Below are 23222 nucleotides of genomic sequence, written 5' to 3'. Positions count from 1 at the left end.
GAAAACATATACAGGATATTAAATAATGGATAGCAAAAACTCATTTTCATACATTTTAAATCAAGATACATTGAAAGCGTGCATCAGTTGTATCAATTAATGGGTGGAATTCCAAGAGAGTTTTGAATTTGAGCCAAGGTAACATTGAAATAACTACATTTGTTCTGCAAAGGACCTTGTTCAGAATGACAGTTTTTAAAACAAAGGTAGATCTTTTTCTGAGTTTCTTTCTCTGCATGGGAATATGGAGACATAAAATCTCCTGTTTCTCTTAGCTCTATGCTTTGATATTTTACCTAAGTCTTGGGGCACACATCTTAATAGGAAAATTATTATTTTGCTTTCCACTTATTTCTGTGCGAAAGCACCTCCTTTATTTTCAGTCTTTTGGTTCAGTTTCAAGAACATTGTTAAGCTCTTAACTTCTGTGACCCACTAAACAGTGACATAGGTGGGTGTGGCTGTTGCCAAGAAAAAATATTCTATTTTCTTATTAATTTTTCCTATTTCTTTTTTCAGAAATACAGAAAACCAGACTAGTTTAATGCAATTAGAACAGCAACTAAGTCTAATGGTAATGTGAACTACGATCATTGTTTTTCAAACAGTAATGGACAATGAAAAGCTTCAGAATTTTCATTCATTAGGACTTTCAGAACATGAATTTTAATATCAGAATAAGAGCCGATAGGGGCTTAAAATGAAACACTTGGTTTTATCAAATATGATGAAAGTGCAAGATCTCTATTTTGACAGATATGAACCCCAAGAACCAAGCTTCCACAAAGGAAATAATAAAAACACTTACTTATTCGGTACTCAGCTCTTAAATCCTGAATAAGAGAAGTACATATTGAGAGAGAGGTACTTAAAACGTTTCCATGGATACAGGATGATGCCAATAAGGTCCATGTTTCTATCTGAAAAGGTGCCCCTGCAGAGACATACAGCTTGATGAGTGGTTGTTTATACAAGTAAGTAAATAGGAACCTTATTTATCTTACAAAGAGCTCCTGACCCACAGTTTTTCTCATCATTTTTTCAGAAGGAACATTTTGATCCTTTTAAACAGCATATTCTAGCAAAGTACACACTTTGGAAATTTTTTTCCTTAAAGTCGTTTGAGTTTATGGTATAGTTTTCAAGTAGAAAATGGAGTATCTAGGTATGCTGCTACCAATCCCAGTAAACCTATGTTGGTGACTCTTTTTTTAACTCTGTGAGATGACACACTGATGCAAATTACATCTTTCTATTTCAATTACCAGAAGCTACTTCCAGGAAGGGGGGGAAAAAAAAAAAAGGCAAGGGGCACATATAAATTATAAATACCCTCACCTTAATCCAGTAAGGACAAGAACACCAAGTTTTGATTGCTTCTCTCAGAAGAGTCTCCATTTACTTTAGCTCCCATTTTAAAAGTAGATGGTTCCTAGATTACCACTGCATAAGTGCTATGAACATGTAATTTTGACATCCAGCCTCTCAACACTGCATGCTTTCTAATTTTAGGAATACCTTCTATTTGAGATGTTTCAGTCTTCTAATATTTCTTTGGATAAAAAAGCACAATGAGTGAGTGAAAAGAAAGGCAATAAAATTCAATGCTTAACACAATTTAATAACATGAACTGAAATTTGTGTGTGTGCTGTGTTCCCATTTAAAAAAAGTTTCCTTCCAGCCACAATTAATAGAACAAAACCTCATCTTCTTCAGAGATTATTCCTGGAATACTGTAATTTTAACATCTATGTAAAGGAGGAAAGTTTTTTGCCATGTACAAGGCCATCTGGCCTTCGTTCTTCTTGAAGTGATTTCTGGATAAGATAACCAAGTTGATATTTTCCATTTGAACTCGCAGTGTACTTTTGAAGAGGGATGGCAATGCTGTGTTCATTTGCCAGCACTGACAAAGGTCTGCTTGTCAGTGATACCTTTTACAGCTAAATTTACTCGGGAGTGACAGAAGCAGGTGCACCTTGGCCTGCCAGACACTTGTGCACCCGCATCATGCAGCCTACAGGTCAACTTCCAAAGGACAAAAAGCCTTGGTCTGCAGAGCAGAGGGTGAGTGAGGCAAACACAACCCAAACTGGGGGGCTTCTCTTCAAAGCCAGCTGGTCTGGCTTTATTCTACAGGAATTTTTTTACCTGCCAGTTTCATCAACGAAGCCCTCAGCAGGTGCTGACGGGTACAACTTCCTGGAGAAGCAGAAGAAGGGCACTGGTGAGTTTTAATCAAGAAAACAATTAAAAAATAATTATTATGTCGTTGGAGTGTTCTGCTTGTCACAGCCCTGAGTGATTCAGCTCTGGGCTTGTGGTTACACTCACAAAGAGTTCTTCTTGAGAAAGCAGATAAATTTTGTAGCCTGCTTTGTCTTTTATTTGATACGGTGTTTGATTTTAGCTTCTGTTGCCAAGAAAAGTTTCTTGAAACTGACTGGATATTTATAGTCAGTTTCTTTCAAACATTTTCTATGATTCTGAATGGAAAGAACATAGAGAATTACATGTAGAAACAGCAGAAGCCAGACAGTGCTGGCTAGGGGTGTACTCTGTGCCCCCCATATGCCTCCTTTAAAATAAATTAGTTATCCTGGTAACTTCCAAATAAATCAAAAGGATATGTTGTCTGTAGACTGCTCATGGTCTTTGGAGCTTCAGCAGACAATTCTGGGCCTTAGAAACTCCTTTTGAACATCAACTAAATTAACAATGTTTAGAGCTTTTTACAAGACTCGATAATCAAAAGATTATCACACAAAACTGTTGCCTTACACTAAAGTGAAAATGTAAATTATGAAACAGAGGCTACATAAGAGCACTGCTTGACACAGTCCTCTTTAAAGATATTATGAATTTACATATTTCCTTATTTTAAAAGCCCAAATTATGCCTTAAAATATACAAATTATGTGTGTATTCTTTAATTTGCATAAGAACTTAGAAACTAGACAATGGGAAAAAAAGAGATTTTTTTTTTCTAGAACAAAAAGATTTCAATTAATGTGGAAATGCGAGAAAGTGTGACCACATGTTAAAGTAAATATTTGGAGGATAGAAGAGCATTTTTATTATGAGTTCTATTTCAGGAACTCATTCTTTTAACTTTGTTTCACAGTATTCATTACGAATTGTTGTGTTAAATTGAAAACATTTATTTAAAAGAGTAAACAGACAGAAAACTCGACCATACGAATCTTTTTCAGTAAACAGATTCCATATTCACAATTCACTGCACACCATAGAAGACACTAATGGGGGAGAAAAAGGAATCATGTGTCAATATACAGTTAGATTGTTTCTGAAGTTGCTATTGTCTACACGTGAAAATAAATTCTTTATCAGCAATAGATAGATTGAATAGTAATACCTAAATAATAATGTCCTTTTAAAGTTCCCTGATCTTTGATTTTGTTTCTGCTAGGCTGCTTGATGTGGGGAACTCCTACCTCGGTAGAGGTAGATCAGACATAATCCGAAAATAATCAATTTTCTTCATTTGGAGAGACAGAAAACTGCAGAAGATATTATTTTTGTTTCTGAAATGTGCAACATGAAAATAATCACAATTTTGTTTGCTGCAAAGATATCCTACCATAGGTGAGAATAAAAGGCCAGCAGAATAAAACATTACTAGTCAAAACGCAAAGTAAACCTCTAAATATGAAATATACTTTTTCAGATGGAGTATGAAATGTAGAACCCCCAAAACTAGAACTGCCTTTAAACTGAGCAATGCCTGTAAAACTCTGCTGTTACACACATAACGTTTGTAACGTATGGAAATGAAATCCCCTAAACAGCCATTAAAACCAAGCACTGTTAAATCCAAAGTCAGTAAACAGGAATGGCAGTTCCTGGAGTTAACTAGACATTGCACATGCCACCCTAATCATGAAAAACATTGTTTTAGAGCCTTTAGTTCTGTACAGTGTAGGTTCATCAGCATTTTACTGTATTGATTGTAAAGGCTCGGAATCAGTAATTAATGTAACAACCTTCTGGATAATTGCTTAAAATTCCAGTTAAGTTAGTCTGTATTTCACTGCATTTAGGGAAAAGAGTATTTTGTAAAATGAAAGTTCAGTATAAGACGTTTTGCTTTTCTAGTAAAAGATTGTTTAATGTTTCAAAATCTGGAGATTACTTACTCACTAGATAATTTATACCATTAAATTTAAGTGCGTGACCTTTATAGGTCTTTCTGGTTTTTATTTTTGTCATCAACAGACTTCACCATATTAAGTGAAATTCTACAATATTTCTATTAATGAAATAGTGACAGATTAAAAAATAGGAAAACATTATTTAATTCACTGAAACTTTATAATTATTTCAGCTAGAAATAGAATTAGCCCTAAAATGGCTGGTACACTCCTTTATTTTTGTACCAACTATTCCCCATTAACCATAATCTCTGTTTTCTGTTTTGTAAACTATGGCAATTTATTCTACAACTATCTTTTTATCTTTTTTTATTTTGAAGAGCTACAGTGTAGCTCAGCTTTCAACCACATGTTTGTCTTTTCCAATTAATCCAAGCTTTAGTGTCAGGAAGACATCTATATTAGTTATGCCATAGTGCATGTAAATAAAAAATGAGATTTAAGCACAGAGTTTTGGCAAAAATCACAATTTAGCGGCTCTGGGTTGTGTTCTTCAAAAGTTAATTCACAGCTTTTCGTATGGTGTTATATGGTATTTTGAAAGCATCTCATGCCTTCTCCTTTCACTTATGCTGGTGAAAACTAGACGTTTTCCACCAAAGGCAATGAAGTTGCATATAAAAGTTAGATAAGAAGACGAGATGCATGATAAAAATCTAGGGCGGAAAGTAAGATGAATTGCCTTAATCATTGCTTCATACAAGAGCACTTAAAACATACAAATTTTCCATTTTATATTTCTATTATAAAGTGTATAAGCAAATATATATATTATATATCTACATATATTAAGTGTGTGTATGTCCATATACACACACACACACACACATACACAAACATATATTAAAGAATACATATATACACTTTAAATTTGTAATTATTTTCCCCTTGGTACAGTAAGCAATATTCTTATTATACAAAATATATAGCTTTCTTCATGGGCTTTCATTAAGTAATGTTTTTGTTCAGTCATTCATTGGTTATTAGTTTGAGATAGCCTCCCTGGAAATCAAAGGATGAGGCCACGTTAGGAAGCAATGGAGAATTCTTCACCTTGCCAGTGTGCAGCCACGTATGGAACCATTGCCTTTCTTGGGGGTTTCAATGCCCCTGAGCTGTTCTGGTGGCTACAAAGAATGGCTCTGAAGCCACGCCCCACGCCTGCACCCCACTGTGGCCCATTCCCAAGTGAAGACACCCCCAGCATTCACACACCACTCCCCATGACTGCTCACAGCTCCTCCTTCCTATCCCATTTTAAAAATGCTGTTGCACTGTACATTCACCACAAACAAGGAAGGTCTCAAAATATACCCCTTGTCACAGTGTATAGGTATACAAACTGTTAATAGAATTATCTTCTCCAATTAAAGTACGGACAGTTTATTGCATTGTCAGATATGGAGTTTGTTCCTTTGAAAGAAAACTAGCATTATAAAGCAAGTTCTGAAAGTACCATTTAAGAAATTTTCAATAAAGACAAAAGCAACAGTGCATTCTATGCACAGCTCTAAATGCACTGGATTCTAAATCAAGTTCAAAAAATACAGCTTAAAAAGAATAAACAACTAGACTTAAGCTCAGGTATATGAGCTTGCTGGAAACATGTAAAATAACTGCATAGATAATAATAATAAAAATAAATAAAATAATACCCAGAGTGAATGAAAAAAGCAATTATACACAGCACTGCAAATATATATATATAGCCTTATAAATAAATATATATAGCATTACTAGTTCTACTTGTATACTTGAAAGTTGTGCTTATAGCATATAAAGCACACGAAGTTCAATCTAATATTAATGTAGCTAATGCACTGTACCCTGAAACATACAATCATCTGTCAGAGCAAAAAACTGAAAGCTGAATAGAATGATATACAGCTGCTAAGGACAAATCCTCCAAAACAAACCTTTCTGTATCTGTGTTGATGGGTTTTGTCTTCTGTTTTGTTTGGGGTTTGTTAAACAAAAAAGCTCTCCCCCAGTAATTTTCATCTCTCTCTCTACTTTCTTTTTATTGCTATAAGAATGACAATACAGAAGTATACAAAACGGATGCTTCCTATAGTTTTTGCTACAGATATTTGGAGCACTTGTTTGTTTTCTTTGCTTTCTAAAGTGGAAGCAGGATACTCTCTATATAATATAACTACACTGCAAATAGCCCTTTTCCTAGTATCCATCCATCTCCTGAAACTGAAATTATTGTAGAAAGAATGCTTGGTAATGATAAGTTATTATTGTATTTAATAATTTTAAAGGAAGAGTATACTAATGTTGAGAAAAATAGAAGGGACTGTGAAATAATATACTTGTATATCAAGAAATAGTTCCTACCCTTGGAAAGATATGGCTGTCCATTTCATTATGAGTCCTTGCACTAAATCAGTTCATTAGCCATTTAATACTCCACCACAATCTCACCACAGTGAGATTTTGGGTTATATTCTTCCTCAGAAATACAAGGGAACTAGCTCCCAATTAGGACAAAGAAGCACTTGGTTCCTTTGATCCTGGGAGAAAACATTCTCTAAATAGCTTTAAAACTGCTGGGTTTAATTTGCAAAAAGGATGTGGGAACTCCTCATTGAATCTCACTTTAATCCAAAAATTCTTAACCTGTCTACCCCCACTAGCAACAGCCGTCTTAAATTATTTCTTCCCACGTGCCTTTTGCCTCATCTTCCCCAACATGAATATCTACACCCCAAAAAGACACTTCTGCCTCACTTAAGAGCAAGAAAATTTCATAACCCCCTTCCAAATATGTACCCATACCCCATATCCTGCTCCTATAGCTAAGCTACAATCAAGAGAACAATCAAGTCACATTCAGAAATAATGAGGTTTTACAGCACAGACCTTCCAAATACTACAGATCTAAAAGGTAAAGACAAATGCTAGTTCCACCATATTTATTTGTCAGTCAGAGTTTAAAACCAAAGAAGGTAACAATATATTAGGTAAGTTAAATACATACTCAAATGGACTTAATTGAGTTGTTTAACAAAAAAAATCCTGATGTTGCCTTTGCATGGTTTTTAGTTGCCTGACAAAAATAATAATCCCCCAGTTGCAGGAACTTCAATTTAGCAATCAGGTTTCTTCTCCTTTAACCATGACAGGGTAGCTATCTGTAAAGTCATTGCTGAAACAGGATCTTGACAGTCTTATTGGTGCAGGCTTGCAGAACATAACAGACCCAAAATGGGAACTTAAACCTGTTTGCATCATACAGAAGCTGTAGAAAGATGCTCAAATTGGATCATATGACAGTAACAGCAATTTCAGACAAAATACACACAAAACAAAGTACATATCCTTAATGATCTGAGGCTTTAACCTCAGTAATGTCAACTTTTTAAAGAGTTTTCATGGGAAGAGTTATAACCAATGACATCACAGCTGGAGGCTCATGGAAGTTTTAAATAGATAAATATAGGTGGCACAATTACATCTAAAAGCTGACTCAACTATTATGCAATTACATTTTATGGTCGCAGAGGTTACAAGGTCTTCTTCACTTATCAAGAAGAGCTGCCAACCTTCAAAAGGTCTCCCTAAAATATCTAATAAAATTTTTATATTAATTATTGTTTTTATAAGAGAAATATTAGTATTACAGCAGCACTTAGAAGACATATGGGTCAACACTTGTGTTTGAAGCTGTTCAAATGCAAAACAAGAAAGATGAATTTAGTACTGAAGAGTTTGCAAACTCCTAAAACCAGGGCATTTTCCTAAAATGTCCAGAGAATAACCTATTAATTCTTGATATCTGCATGCAAGCATATCTGTACAAAATAGTTTGCCAGCAATACCTTCATCCTCTCATTCTACGTACTAATCTATTGCTATTGTCTTCTATATTCAAATATCATAAAACATATGCAAATATCATAAAATATACTCTGTTAGACCTAGTCAGATCATTGACCATTAAAATTTATACATCATTTGTTCCAACTTGGGCTCCAGAAAGTGGTATGAAATCTGAAATAGAGGCAAATTATCAGAGAAACAGCAAAAAACTGTGCAGTCATCCAAAATATAGGTCAAATTCTAGTCTGGAAAAGTAATGAGGACTTGTTTTTAGGGGAAAAAACAATTGGGAATATTGTAAGAGCTGACTTTTATGTTCTACATTGGAATATGTATCTATAGCCAGAATAGGAAACCATAGTGGCTTTTAGCAACAGGACACAAAGTTGACCAACCTTTTTTTCCCCCTTAGAATATGTTTGGTTTTGAATTTTGTTTGAATTGTGGCTAAGGGTCTATCCAAAACAAACCTCTACTTTGCTTGGCCCTCAGAATTACCATGAATTTCATTGTCTACACAGATGCAGATGCTGATCTAATTTGTAGCAGCTGCAGAATACTTAATTAAGCCTTTTCTGGCCATGTACGGCTGTCTGCTTCTGTATTGCATCATCATGCAGAGCAAGATAGAAAAAAGCTTGAGTGTCACACAATTAGCAAGGGAGTGCAATCATATTTTTTGTTTTGGGTTGTGGATTTTTTAGCAAAATATCTGAAAATATCACAATATCTTAGTTAGGCAATTCCATTTCTGGAAAATAGAAGGAATGCACAACCGAAAAAAATCCATTCCCTGCTCCCAACCAACTTTTCACAAAATGAAAGGGAATCACAAGGAGATCCTCTATATTCAATGGAGGGCAATCATATGGACAAATAAATGTGGTAGCAGGAATAAGAAGGGTGGACCTTACTTAAACACTCATTCTGAAACAATTTCTGGGAGCCTTTCCTCTTGGACACAAGTAAGAGGAACTGCCCTAGGAGGAACTTCTTTAGAAATACCCAGCTGATGGTGAAAAGGTTTGAAACATCTAAAGCTGCATAAATTACCAATTAAATACAAACTTGTCTTAGTTTGTATCAACTCTAAAGGCTGTGAGAGATAGCTCTTCTGTATTGGCAATCAAGTTGAATAATAAAGATATTGTATTTCTTGGGTGAAGGCTGTTTAAAAATCGAGGTAGACTTCAATCACAGTTGTATAAAATCATACAGTAAATTACACTTCCACAAAATGCCTTGCTTTAAAAAAAAAAAATTCTGATGCTTCTGAAGCATACAAAGATGCAGAATTATCAGACTGATGAACAGCAGTTCAAGAAACTGACAACATTTCCAAAATTATTCTTCAAATACATTCCTGTATTTAAACCCTATTAAGATGGGGAATTGATTCCAAATTTCCACTCTAAACTTACATTTGATCTATTTTTATATTTTTGCATAGGAAAAAAAAAAACATTTAGCTTGAAATTTTACCTCATTAACTTTATGTCAGAAGAGATAGGGAAAGGGGTATAGAATAGAAACTAATTACTGAGTTTGTCTGAGACTGAACATTTGCTTGCCAATTTCTGACTAGCACTGAAAAACTTCAAAACCCCCGATGCATTTCTTTCATGCAAGTCTAGACTCACATTTTTGGAGTCCCTAAATCTCAACAGGGGAGAGGTTAGTAGGTTAAATTCTTCCTTTAGTTACACTCAAGTAAGATCATTGACTACAAGTGTTACACCCCTAAAATACATACATGTATATATAAACTATATACATTTGGTGGAATGTTGTCATAGGAAGATAAGGACATTTGAATGACTTATAGAGAGCAGTGGCTAGTACAGGAACTGGAGTTACAGCATACTCAGATTAATTCTGAGGCAGAAATAGGATCTTGGTGGCCATTGACATAGGGCTGAGCTTCCATTTCAGTGTGTCATCTCAACCTGTCAGAGTATACTGGATTTCAACAGACTGCAGGGAACTTTGGACATGCCGCATGGGCTTCACAGCATCCATGTTCCCCACCAAGCACAAGATTCAACATTTCTATAGCTGTTAATTTCCTTCAGATGCAATTTCAGTCATATTTAAAAAAAATATTACATACCATAAGTATTACCTATTTCTAAAATGCATATATGGCAAACAAATAGAGTATCACTAGGCCCAAATCTGATTCTAGTATTAGTCTGTGTTGTCATTCACAAAGTAATAAATACTACTCTTACACTCTTTAGGACAATTTTAGTAATATGTAATCTTTAAAAGAAAACATTTGACTATGTTCTTTAAAAGAAGGAAGTTGACTATGAAGAAGTTACATCCTATCTCTAGTTTGAAAATAGTTTGAAAAGAAATAATAAAAAAAAAGGCATTACACTTAAAAGAATTCTCGCATAAAAATAATCCTTGGGCAGCTGTTTATGAGATATTTAAAGGACAATATCAATTTGCAAACTACAGTTTCAGAAACTGCCTTTGGTAACAATGAAGCACTCCAGATTACTAGAACTGGATCAATTTAGCAAAACAAACAAACCCCCTTTTCATTGTTGACTTAGTGCATTTGGCAGTCTTTTTCCCTCTATAATGAGTCTCTTCCCTGCAAAGGCCCTTGAAAATATCAGCAAGGGAGCATTAAAAATCTTAGGGTTTTTTTTTTTTCTTTCTTTTTTTTTTTTTTAAGGTAGTGGAGGGGAAATTGAAAAAACAACTTTCAAAAAGCTTGGAAAGTAACAGATAATGCCCCAGATTAGTTGACCTCCAAGCCTTCCATCAAGGCCTAAAATAAAATTATGATGCCTTTCCAGATGTTGCTACACCCCTCACCCCACAGCTGCGACGCTGGCCTGCTGGACACCCATCAGTCCGTGTCGGAGCACTTCCACGTGCTACTGCAGCCTCACCAGCCTGGCCCTATACGTGGTCGCACTCCAACCCTCTCTGCAGCCTCTGCGCCCCGGCTCCCACCGCGCTCCCACCCGCCCTGCTCCAGAGGAGCCTCTGTTCCCGGTCTGAGCTGGCACGACTGGCAGCCCGAGCCTCGCTGTCACTGCAGAGTGGTGCTCCTGCTTCCCAAACCAGTGACACCCATTCGCTCCAAAGGTCGGAGCGGTGAGCAAAGGCTGTGAACAGGCTCGGCTGTGAACAGGCTCCGGAGGGGGTCGATGGGGGCAGCTCTGCGCGCGGACGCCGGGCAGGTTTCTGCTTCCAGCCTCCCCTAGAGCCAGCCTTTGTCAGGACTTTGCTATTCCCGTCCAGTCCCAAACAGCCACGGCCCCTCTGGCTGCCCCTCTCCAGCCGCAGTGGGACAACCCCCGCGCTCCCTCCCTCCCCAGCACCACCCGCCTTGGCGTCAGCCCGGCCGGACTCCCACCGCCCCCCGCGCCGCCTCAACGCTTTCCTAACGGAGCGGGGAGGAGGAGGAGAAGGAAGAGGAGGGGGCGGTGGCTGCCGCGGCAGTTGGCACCCCAAGGGATCTCGGGGACACCCCGGCAGCTCCGGAGCGATCCCAGGGCCTCCCGGGCGCTCCCTGCCCCTCACGGCTGCCCGGGGCCGCCAGGCGCCCGGGCTGCGGTGCCTGAGGACATGGGGCCGGACACCGGAGTCATACCTGCTCCTGCAGTGCCTCCCGTGCCACCCCAGCACCTAGAAAGAATGAGTCACCTAGAAAGAATGAGTCAATAAATAAATTAGGAGAAGCCCCGGGGCAACAATGTGTCTGCAGGTGCGAGGAGTCGGGGCAGAGGCTCCTCCAGACCCAGTCGTTCCAGTGGGGACCCCCTTTCCACAGCCATAGGTGCAGAGAAAAACGAGCATCTTGGGGTAAAAAAGGTTCTCCCAATGATACCCAGTGTCGCCTTCCTTGAGGCAGACCCGAGGAGTTGCATGCCTGAGTGTTCGCACCATATACACCTGCCGTTAAAAGGAAGAAATTAATATACCAAGCTTTAACTTTACATTTTGGCCTGGACTTTTAAACAGGCATTTATTAAACATGATAGCTGTGTTTTCCAAAATGCATGTAAAATCATAAATACCAACTGGAGGGTGGAGTCTGCAATCAATAGTTTTGTAATTTTATTGATAGTGTAGCATCCCTAAGGTAGGATGGAGTTTCTAACAGCTTCTGAAAACATCAAGTTGGAGTTTATAACAGCTTCTGAAAATGCCAAGTTACTTACAAGTAACTTAGGCCTAAGTGCACATCAGTAAAGACTCGTATTTTTTATAGAAATTGCTTCATAAATCTCCTTAAGTATATTTAAGTATTATAGGTTTGCATTTTAATAATATACTACTTTTTGCTTTTAAACATCCAAGGTGCCAAACAAGAAGTGTAAACTCTGAAGTAACTACTATGGGAAAGATTAAGTAAAGCATTGGAGGCGGATGATTTTGACAATAAAGAGGGTGTATGTGGTGAGTGTTTAATATTTATTGCATTTATATTACAAAGTACTATTTATTATTTTGAGATTTATGTTAAAAGCAAAACCTGGAGAGCAAAACTCCACTGTGTTATGTACTTAGAGGTACTCCTGTGACAAAGGCTTTCTGTAATCATTGCTTGATGTGTATAACACCATTTTAGTAATCACATGCCAATTCATTTAAAGTTAATATGTCAGTTGTGCCTACCTTGCAGATATTTTTTTACAATTAAATGATTTTGCAAAGAATCATGTGCATGTTGTTTCTTTGCAGTGGTTTTCAAAGCATTTAAATTGTGCTCCTGGAATATATATCCTATTATCTTTGAAATTATCTGAGTTTATATCTTTCTGTTCATTATGAAAGCATATGGATTGAGGGAATATTCTGAATGAATGAAGAATAAATGCAGTACTGTTGAATAATCTTGTGGGGTAGATTAATCTATAGCCTCTATTTCTCTCAAGGTGGGTTGCTGTGGCAACCACCCCAGCTCACTTTAAAATAATTTTGTAAAGCTCACTTCAAGCGCTGCACCCAGCATGGGCCAAGTTTAAAAGCAGCCAGACATGGGAAGAAGAGTTATACTGTGTTGCTCTAACAAATAGGGAGGTGGTGGAAGAGAGCAAGGCATGGAATGGAGTGGGGTTGAGCAGAACTTTAAACAGAAAATAGAAACCAAGCCACCCCAGGGTTAAGATGCAAAGGAGGTGGATCATTTCGTAGTAACCTCAATGCTTTTTGGTTTAAACGCCATTAAAGGATGTAAGCTGGCAATTTCATGTCTCCTTAGGGAAGGATATGTTCTGCATCCTCAAAAGAACAAAAATGGACTTTGATAATCACCTTCAAAGGAAATGTTACCTTGAGATAATCACACTTTTAAGGGAAAGAGATGCTTGGATACCCTCTTTGATAAAGCTTTGGAGATCTTATTCTATAACTATTACACTTTGATTGATGTCTCATCATTTAAAACACTGCGTGCCTCAGGTGGTGGATTAAGAAAAAAATAATTTTGTCAGCAGTCCTACACATGAACTGTGGACAGCAGAAAAGGGCAGATTTAAGTCTCATGCCAGAAATCTGAAAATGGTGCATTTTTGGAGCATCAGTAGACGTGCATACACCAGAACAAAGGTTTTTCACCGCTTGAAATTATCCCAGATTTTTAAATGAAATGCAACAAATGAGAGGAAAAAAAAATCCTTAACACTTCAAATGATACTGCATAAATTCATGCCTTACCTAACCCTGAGATGAGTGAGAAAGCCTGATCCCTCCCATTTGTTTGTCCATCTAGCGTCTGAACCCCATTTTAAAAATCGAGGTGTCTTTTACATAGGCTTGATAAATTGTTGTCGTGACAAAAACTTGGCATGGCTTTAAGGTGCTCCAGTATGTGAAGGTCACAGCTATATAAAGATTAGGCCACAAGTGCCCACACGGAGGTGTAGTTGATGTTCTAAGCTGCTCTATACTTTGATTTTCTGAAATACTTGCTTACTCTAATAATTACTTTCAGAATATGACAGTGCTTGTCTTCTGTGCTGCCAATCGAAGGGCTGTGTTACCAACTAACCAGAAACCAGAAAACTTACACATCCTGCACAAAGTAAAACAGATGACAGTCATTTTCAATTAGAACAAAAAGTGTGAAGTCTTAAAAGAGTTTTCTATTTTTGCCACTAAGAATATACAAACGCTACTGGATAGTTGGATGCCACGCTGGGAGACCAAAATTGTCTGCAGAAGAGGCATAGCAAAGGTACAACCCATGTAACTGTTCTGTGTTTCTTTCCTGCTGTGCTTCCCTGCAGACCAGAGGCTGAGAAAGTATTTCTTCCCCAGTGTTTTTTGGGCTCTGCTGCTGCCACTGCAGAGCGTATGTGCCTCTCACGACCGTGTACAATGTGCTTGGCTCGTGTCTGGCTGCCTGTAGGTTCTGGGCACATCAGTATCACTATCTTTGTTGGTGTGGGTGCATCTGTAGCGTGTCGCTGCCTGTCCATGGAGAGTCGTGCACTCTCACCCAGATGAAGCAGGGCATGATGAGATCTGCAGTATTCTCTAGGGATCTGCGTTTAGAGCAATTGCAGGGTGCTTGTTAGAGCTGCCTGAGCTTTGTTTTGCTCTGACCATGCTTTGAGCATCCATGTTTTAATAAGTACAGTTGTACTGAAAAGGTATTTATTCACTGTCCAATATTTTAGAAGTAGGTCAGTGGCCCAATGAGATGTTTATAGGGGAAAAGACTGCAAGACCTGTATTAAAATAAACCAAATATATATTTATCACTGTGTTTGAATTCAGTCATTTGGTTTTATCATGTGTGCTGTTCCTATTTGCAGTACCTTAATCTATCATAAAAATAATGGTCTGTGCCTTTACAAACTCCCCTGCTGCTCTCAAAGGATTGTAAAAGTTGGCTATCTGCATGGAAATTAAAACAAGTATCTGCAAGGTCCAGTTTTACTCACAAATTACCCCATGTGCTTAATCTGGATTCAAGCTCCTATACAGTGCAGTCCTTTCAGTTCCGTTTTAGAAGTAAATGAACCTATTTTTTTTTAAAAAAAAAAAAAAAGAAAAAAAAAAAAAAAAAAAGCCCTTTGCTCTCACACAGCGTGCTGCCAGTGCTTCATTTCTGCGGATAAGTCTGACACGAGACCGTCTCCAGCAGCCGGCCGTGGCCAGGACCCGCGCAAGAAAGCGAGCGGGCCGGGATCCGGTCGGTGCTCCCCGTCGAGAAAGGGCCGCTGCGCCGGCACTGCCCCGGGACCGCTCCCCACGCGTCGGGACGCCGAGCGGCATGAGTTGGGGAAGTTGGGCTGCTCAGCGAGCGAAGGGCTCGGGAGGGGGAGCCCGGCCAAGGTGCGAGGGGCTGGGCGGCAGGTCTGTGAAGAAGGAGGGCAGGGCCGAGGGGCTGCAGACCCGCTGCTCTCCGGGGGCGGCGCAGGGGCCGGCGACCTCCAGGCCGCCAGGCGGCCGCGCGCCGGCTGTGCCCCCTCCCGGCGCCCGGCCCGCCCGTCGGGGGCGAAGCCGCTCCGGAGGTGCCGTCGCCGGCACACCGGGGTGGCGACTCGCAGGGACGGCTCGAAGCCCCTCTGCCCCACAGGCCCGGCGGGCGGGCGGGCGGGCTCGGCCACCGCCGCGGCCCCCGGGCGGCCCGGCCGCGGAAGTGCTGCTCCGGGCGGTGCGCGGTCTGGCCCCGCGGTTGCCCTGCCCCCTGCCCTGCCCTGCCCTGCCCGCACTCCGCTTTCTGCGCTACCGTCGCCAGGAGGGGGAAAACGCGCCCTGGGTCGCCGCCTTTTCTTCGCTCGGTATAATAAAGGATTGTCATTAGGTTTGCGTGTGGCATATGCCATTACCCCCACCGTAGAACTAAAATTAGCAAAATGTCAGGAATGGAAAGATTGATTCACCCAAGATGTAATTATCATTTAAAAAGTGCTTGATTGAGGTGCTGATGCTCGGTGATTTATTCTGCATTCCATATACATAATTAAAGTAGTGTAGTGGAGCAATTTATCAATCTAGTTTAGACTAGAGGGGCAAGGAGCTGCTGCCGCTGCTGCTGCTCTATGTTTGTTTTATTAAAACGCTTTAGGGATCTGATCCCGCCCCCTTTTTACAAGAGTGAAACTGATTATTTCTCCAGCTCGGGAGGAGAGTGTCATTCGTTTGGGATTGTGGGAGAGGGAGAGAAATAGAGACACAGAGAAGAAGAAAAGGGAGGAAGAGAGAGCGAAGCAGAAAAGGACACTTCATCAGGCGTGTAGTTTGAATCCCTTTCTCGCCTCCCCCTTCCCGTCCGCGATGTTACAAAGGCTGTGAGCTGTTCGCCTTTTCCCATTCGCCTGCTGTCACTTCCTTCCTGGACGATCTCAGGACGAGTCCGGTTACTTTTAATCCGACCAGCAGCTCAGCCACTTTCTCCTCCTCCACGCTGCACACACGCGCACACGCGCACACACACACACAGATACACCAGGCATCTTTCTGGCTGCTTATTGGATTGACTTTGAAGGTTGTGTGTGTGATTCAAGGCGGCTGCATGTTGAACCAGGTGGTGAATATTTAAGGCTGGAAGAAGTAAAGGGATTTTTTCTTTTTCCTATAAAAGGAAAATATCTGAAGGACTAGTCTGATCATCCAAACAGCTAAATGTTTATAATGTAAGTACGTGTGAAATTCAACATTGGAATAAAATATAGTGGGCATGGTACAAAAGTCCTAGGTACATTTCTTATTGCGTTTGAAAAATGTATCAGTCATTTTATGTGGACTGGGATTGAGGTTGCTTGCAGACGTTTTAAATGTATAATTGTGCAGTTGCTTAACAGTAACTTGTTAGACAAATAACATAGTTAAATCACTATCTAGTAAATTATTGCTGACTTGTCTGTATCAGTGTCATAAGTGTTTAAACTTTGATGAAGTTAGTTTTCATTATTTGTGTGCTTGATATTGAAGTGCTGGAATCTTATTTGATTTAAATAGTTCACTAAAAGCCTATTTGATTTAAATAGTTCACTAAAAGCTATGACCTTGTAGTGCATGCACTCTGATTTATCAAACTAAGGATCCAGTTTGAGTGAAATGCTCTTAAACTTCGTTTTATCACAGGCTCTTCTGTTCTTGAGTTTAGGTAGTGCGTGCTTGCAAGTGTTTAACTTTACGCATCTTTCATCTGAATACTTATATTTGTGATGGAAAGACCCCTTGCACTGATGTGGGAATTTAAGTCATGGACTGCAAACCTCTTTTGGAATAGTATGCTTTGGTCTTTACACAGTACTTTGAGTAATCTTTACATTTGTTGACACAAAGGAGTAGAGCTAATCAGCCTTACAGAACTGGCTGGTGTAGTTGCAGTACAGTTACATACAGGCTAAGATAAAGTTTAATGTAAATGATAGACTTATAAGACTATTGGTGCATTATGTAACTGTAATACTTCGTGTTTACCATAAAACTTAGTGTGACCTTCTGTCAGCCTGAAAAACAAAACAAACTAATAATTCCCTTTCTCAAAAAAAAAAAAAAAAGAAAGAGCAAAGCAGCACATTGCAAAACAAAACTTAATGAATCATTGTGGATACCTAGACATTGTGTTTTACAGAAAAGTTCGATTTTCTTTATTGTATATAATGGTTATTATTACCAAATACCTGCATTCTCATATTAAATAAATACTGTAATACACAATTTAAGACTAAAGATATGAGAATTAAACAGAAAAAGGCACTTCACCAGTATTTTACTGGTGATCAGAAAAGAATTGCTTTGACACAAAATTTTCCTAGCACATATGTGGTGATCAGCTTAATGGCAAATGTCCTAGCTTCATATCTGTACTTTAAAATAACTACAAGATGAATGATAAATTATATTAGATGCAACTGTGACTAGATTTCATTCATTCGCACTTTCCTGGCTATTGTAGTTGAAGAATAAAGATGTTTATATGGAGTATAATAACTAAACCCTAGAGGCTTGGCAGGGCATGGAAATATTACCACCTGTGAACAAGTACTAGCCTCTGTATTTGAGGCTGTGTACATACATACTGATTTCCAGTTTAAATGATCCGACAAATGGGTACTTTGGGGAATTGTTATTTTGTAAACTACTTTGTTACCTGATTTCAGGTACCTTACATGAATTCAAAGAACCTGGAAAACTTTCTTACTTTATCAGTTTTCTTAAAATACCCATTATATTATTCTTTCTATACTAATGAGTACATAATTCATACTGTGTCTAACACTGAAGTCTCTGCTCATGCTTGAGTTCCTTTGGAAGTGATAGAAAAATTCCCTGAAGAACTTAAGACAGTGGCCCTTAATTCAGGGTGTTTATGTTCCTTGTCATACATGTATGACACACAAGTTTTTTATTTTAAAAACTTGTTCATATATATTTTTACCAATATGCCCTACATAGCTAGTATGAAAAGATAGTTCTGGGACCTGAACATGGAAACCTTCTTTCATGCAAGCAGTTCCTACAAAACTAGTCCCGCTGTCAACACTTTTCTTGTGTGAAAATGAGCAAGTCACAGGGATAATCATTTACAGGATCAGGCCCCAAGGAGACCTAAACCTCTTGCCTGTCCCAAAGCTCTCACAGGACAGAGATGTAAAGAATGTCACTTTCAATGTCCTTTAAAAGAATGCAAGGATCAGATACTGTCTGTATCCTCTTAAGATTAATCGACCAAGAAAAAGGAAACTTAAGTTTAAGAGCTTTATAGAAATTGGTACTAAATGATGAATAGTCTTTGAGAGAAGTCTTTTAAAGTAGTATATTTCTGAGTTGCTAGTTTTGGAGCATCAGAAGAAAATTCCTACAAATACTTTCTTACTGTGATTTTTTTTTTAATATGGGATCAGCAAATTTTTCTTACTTTTTTTAAACAATTCGTCTACCTGCCACATGTATATTCAAAACCAGAGCAACCTACCACTCTTACATGGTTCTGTTTTTAAAACACCTAAAATATTATAGACAAAGAGGAATGAAGCTTTCTGAAGCTTTTCCCAAATGTTTGCCTAAGAAAGGTTTCGATAACTCACTATTCAGTAGATAAATGTAATTACATAGAAACTTAGGAACTGAGCAGGAGTTTTTAATAGAATACTTTTGCCAACTTATTTTCTTTTAATTTTACTTCTCTGTAACAGGTTAATTTATTGTTCACCGGAATAGTTTAGTTCATCTTCAGAGGCAGCTAAAGATATTTCTACATCTCATTGAGCAAGAAGTCATTAATTGCTATTAGTTACTTGAAAGAAAAAGCATTTGATACATAGGCTTCATTTTTACCTGTTTGACATCACTGCCCTACATTGCATGATAATTTATCAAAAAATCAAGTGCTGATACTTTTTTGAAAACACTAATGATGAAGATGAACCTACATAAGGTGCTATATATTTTCAAGGATTTTATAGTCCTTGCTCCAGCATTTTGAATAATAACCAGAACATTTACATTTGTGATGTATTTTAAGTTTTAAAATTTTGCTTTATGATATCAGCAGAGAGATTTTGCTATGTTCTCATTTAGGCTCTATAGTAACTTAGATATAAAATACAGAAAAATTATATATGTAAATCTGAACAGCTAGAAAACTTCAAGTTTAAGAGTAGGGTTAGAATTCTGGTATTTGAAAAGGTTGAAAATACAATTTTGCAACCTATTGCAGAAACAAAATGGGCTTAGAAGCTCAGAGTCAGCAAAACAAGTGATGGTGCAAGTAAAAAATTGAAAAATTGAATTTCTTAATTTTCTATTTTTAAAAGTAATTGTTTGGGTCCTCTGACCAACTTTAAGGTCATTTTGTCAGAACTGATGGTCAATGCTGCATGTGGACAGGTGATTAAAAGCGAGTGTCTTTAGTCCTCCACTTTACTGTCACTGTCTCATTGACTGCAGTGCAGGAGAGCTTGTCTATTCACTGGGATCTGTCATCTTTAGGAAATCAGACCAGCTTATAGAGGCGATTCACAAAACCAACAGTGACAACAAAGTCTTATGTGCCTTACAAAAGAAGGATTAGGCAGTTCACATGTCATTGTGATTGGGCAGAGATAAAAGCTGATTGCTGCAACATGGCAAGGCACACTTCAATTTTAATTGATTATTTTATGACTATAACTATAACTCTGTTGCTTAGTCATTGTTAAATGCAACTCGAAGCAAGGAAAACTCAGTTTTGACATTACTGATTTTGCATGACTATTTTGTGAAAGGTAGAGCCACTTGTGGCATTGTTACACAAATTTTATAAATGCTGTTTAATACACCGCTTTTGGGAAATATAATTAAAATGTAGTAGATTAGTACTCTGGGATTTTTTTAAAAAATATTTTTGTCTAGATGATATCCTGTAAACAGCAATTAAAAGTTCTTAAAAGTGCTTAGGACTTAAAAATGCCTAGGGACTAAAAAGTGCCTAGAACTATACTAAATTCACTACACTTACCCTATTAAGAGCTTACAAGAAGATTTATCAAAAGTTATGATATTGAAGAATAAATAAGTCATTTTATTCTGTTATTTTTAAAAATGTAACCTGTTGTAAAACTATTCTTTGTGTTGCATATGTGAACATAGTAGTCTGGTTTGAAAACAGTTAAGAAATTAAGTGTTGTCCCTATTTTATTATGTCATTTATCAGTGAGAATAGAGTTTTGCCTATTTGCCTAATTTAGTTATAATGTACAGCCTTTAACATTTGGAAGTATGAAACTTGCAAGCTGATAACTCCTATGATAATTTCTTACCAGTTTTCAAAGGAACTCCTTTTTTTACCCAACTGATGCCTCCTAGTGTTTCACATAATAAAACACTAATGAGTCAACCATAAATGTAAACATTGTTTTTGTCATTGTCTTCATCTTCTGTGATACATAAAATTAATATTTATGTATTTAATTTTGTATGTGTTATTGTAATCAGGAAACTCACATAAATTCAGGTGTTTCATCTTAGTGGATACTGAAGGTGCATTTTTATTTTCTTTCATTCTCGCTTTGCCTAGCTGTATATTGAAAAGTTTAAGTTATATAAAGTAAATTTTCTTTTTCTAGTTTTGTTTCCTATGTGCATTAAACCAGCTTCTCAACAATGTATTATTAGGCTTAAATGTGAATTTTAAAAATTTTTGTAGGGTAATGCTTTAAAAGTAAGCCTTCAAAATAGGCAATAAATGCAGTTATAGAACTGTTTGAAATATCCTGAAGTACCTCATGGCCAAATAAAATGAAGAAGACTGATCTGAGGCGCACTCACTCACTACAGTCCTCAAAGAATAGTTTCAAATACTTTCAAATAACCAATTCCTGGTTATTTTACTGCTTTATAACAAGAAAACTGTATTAAGACAGTCTTCAAATTCACAAAATGTGCACCTTACTCTTTTAATGGTCTATTTGCATGATCAGTACTTCTGAAAAGGCGATCATGTGCATAAAATATTGAAACGGAACTTGAAGTGGTAAAGACTGAAATACAGTGTCCTTTTCTTACAAGTGCATTCTGGACATATAACTCATTAATATCTCAAAAAACACTCAGCTGTATCATAAAACAGTGGAATTATATATATTTTTTTTTTTAATTGAAGTATGTAATTTTCAAAAAGTTATCTAGCATCAGTGTGACAAAATAAAACATATGGTCCTCAGCTGTATATTGAATCTGTCAGGTTCAGTCTTACAATATAAAGAAGCTGCCAAAACTGAGCACGCTCTTGCACAATTTAATGTCACACCGTTTTATGTGAAGTATGAGATCAATTTGATGATGACACTGATAATAAAGTCTATTATTCTAAGGCTTTCAAGAAAAACAGTGGAATTCCTAGGTACTTGTTCAACTCAGGAGGTTTTAAAGAGAAATAGAGTGCATTTGCAATTAAAATATCAAAGTCTAACAGCTAATACAGGTAATAAAAATTTGTATCTTCTTCTCAATGAATGTGTGGTAAATTTAAGGACCTGCTTACAGATAAAATTCTCACTGAATACAGAGAGTTAAATGTATGTATGCAGATCTTGGTCATAGGAATTGGTTTTAGAATACTTCAAAAATGCAGATTTTAGAACTGTGTTTTGCCACCAGCCCTGTTAATATCACATTTTTCTCCCAGTTGCTTTAAAGTGCAAAGAGACTTTTTCGGTATCTGTCATTTATTTAATCCACTAAACATCACATAGAAGCGTAGCCTTTACACTTCCTCACATATTGAAAGTATTTCAAAGTATGCAAATGGCACCTGTTATTCAGCCAGGAAAGCTAACGTACTAGTAATAGAATTTTCTCATGTAGTTACGTGGCTTCTTCCCTTGCAAAGAGAAAACAAGTGTGGAAAAAAAATGGAGGGAAGCGTAGAGAAAAAGAATCTTTAGGAATTTCAAGTTGTTACTCTGAAATACAGCCAATCAGAACTCCATCTGGCATTTTCACCCCTTCTTTCTTTTTTTTTTCCTTGAACAACTAAATACATTTAGATTGCAGAAATATGTCCTAGCAAATTCTACAGGTGCCTTATCTCACTTACTTGGAAGCAATTCTGCATAAATTATCTGAGAATTATTTTAATACTGTATGGAATATACACTAGCACAATATGGATTCAGTAATCATACCAGTGAGGTCTGTAGCCTAGGCCCCATTTGTAATCCCCTGAACAGGTGATTTAGCAATATCCTGCTCCAGCGCGGTGGATGCACTTATCTCTGCCTTCTGCCACCTTCCATGACATTGGAAGGCTACAAGAGTTCGAGTGAAGAGAGCTCCAGAGATTCTGACCAGTACAGCCGATCCACAAAAGTCAATCAGTATCTGCTGCCTTCATTTAAGTTAACCATAAGGCAGCTCACAGATTAGGACGGAATTGAACAGATGGCATAAAACTCCTCTGCCTTCTTTTCCCAGGTTATAAAGCCGATATGAAACTTAGAATTAAATCTAACAGGTCTTCTCTGATTCCTATTTCTTCATCTGTATAATTGACCAAGTGAAGTTTATAATGAAAATTATTAACCAAATACCAGCATAGGAATTCCCCCCTAATGTTTCCATCTTTTACCTCTCTTACTATAATCACAAGATGTACAGCTAAGTAAACTGAATTAGAAACATTATTTATGTTTGCTTTTATAGATACAGGATGCATGCCACTTCTGGAACCCATGGTCAGTTAAATTTCACTATTTACTTTTAAGTGGTCAATCAATAGCTGTTAGCAAAGTATGTACAAAGGACAAGGA

At 37.7% G+C, this 23222-nt stretch overlaps 1 protein-coding gene across 23 annotated transcripts in view; it reads left to right on the top strand.

Annotated features, from left to right (window-relative positions):
• Positions 1-2048: 2048 nt before the first annotated feature.
• The window catches only part of MEF2C (myocyte enhancer factor 2C), a 139628-nt gene continuing 118454 nt past the window's right edge, over positions 2049-23222 (top strand). For 7 of the 23 annotated variants that reach the window (XM_032676817.1, XM_032676811.1, XM_032676812.1 and 4 more), the window contains exons 1-2: positions 2051-2228; positions 12328-12426. The gene's annotated coding sequence lies outside the window, so the exon portion shown is untranslated. Of the gene's footprint in view, positions 2229-11469; positions 11732-12327; positions 12427-16028; positions 16617-23222 lie in introns of those variants that run through there. The other 16 variants (XM_032676819.1, XM_032676821.1, XM_032676826.1 and 13 more) reach the window with 8 other exon arrangements.

The sequence above is a fragment of the Chiroxiphia lanceolata genome, chromosome Z, assembly GCF_009829145.1.
Source record: "Chiroxiphia lanceolata isolate bChiLan1 chromosome Z, bChiLan1.pri, whole genome shotgun sequence".
Taxonomy (NCBI): Eukaryota; Metazoa; Chordata; class Aves; order Passeriformes; family Pipridae; genus Chiroxiphia; species Chiroxiphia lanceolata.
This window is presented reverse-complemented; position numbering and strand designations above follow the sequence as displayed.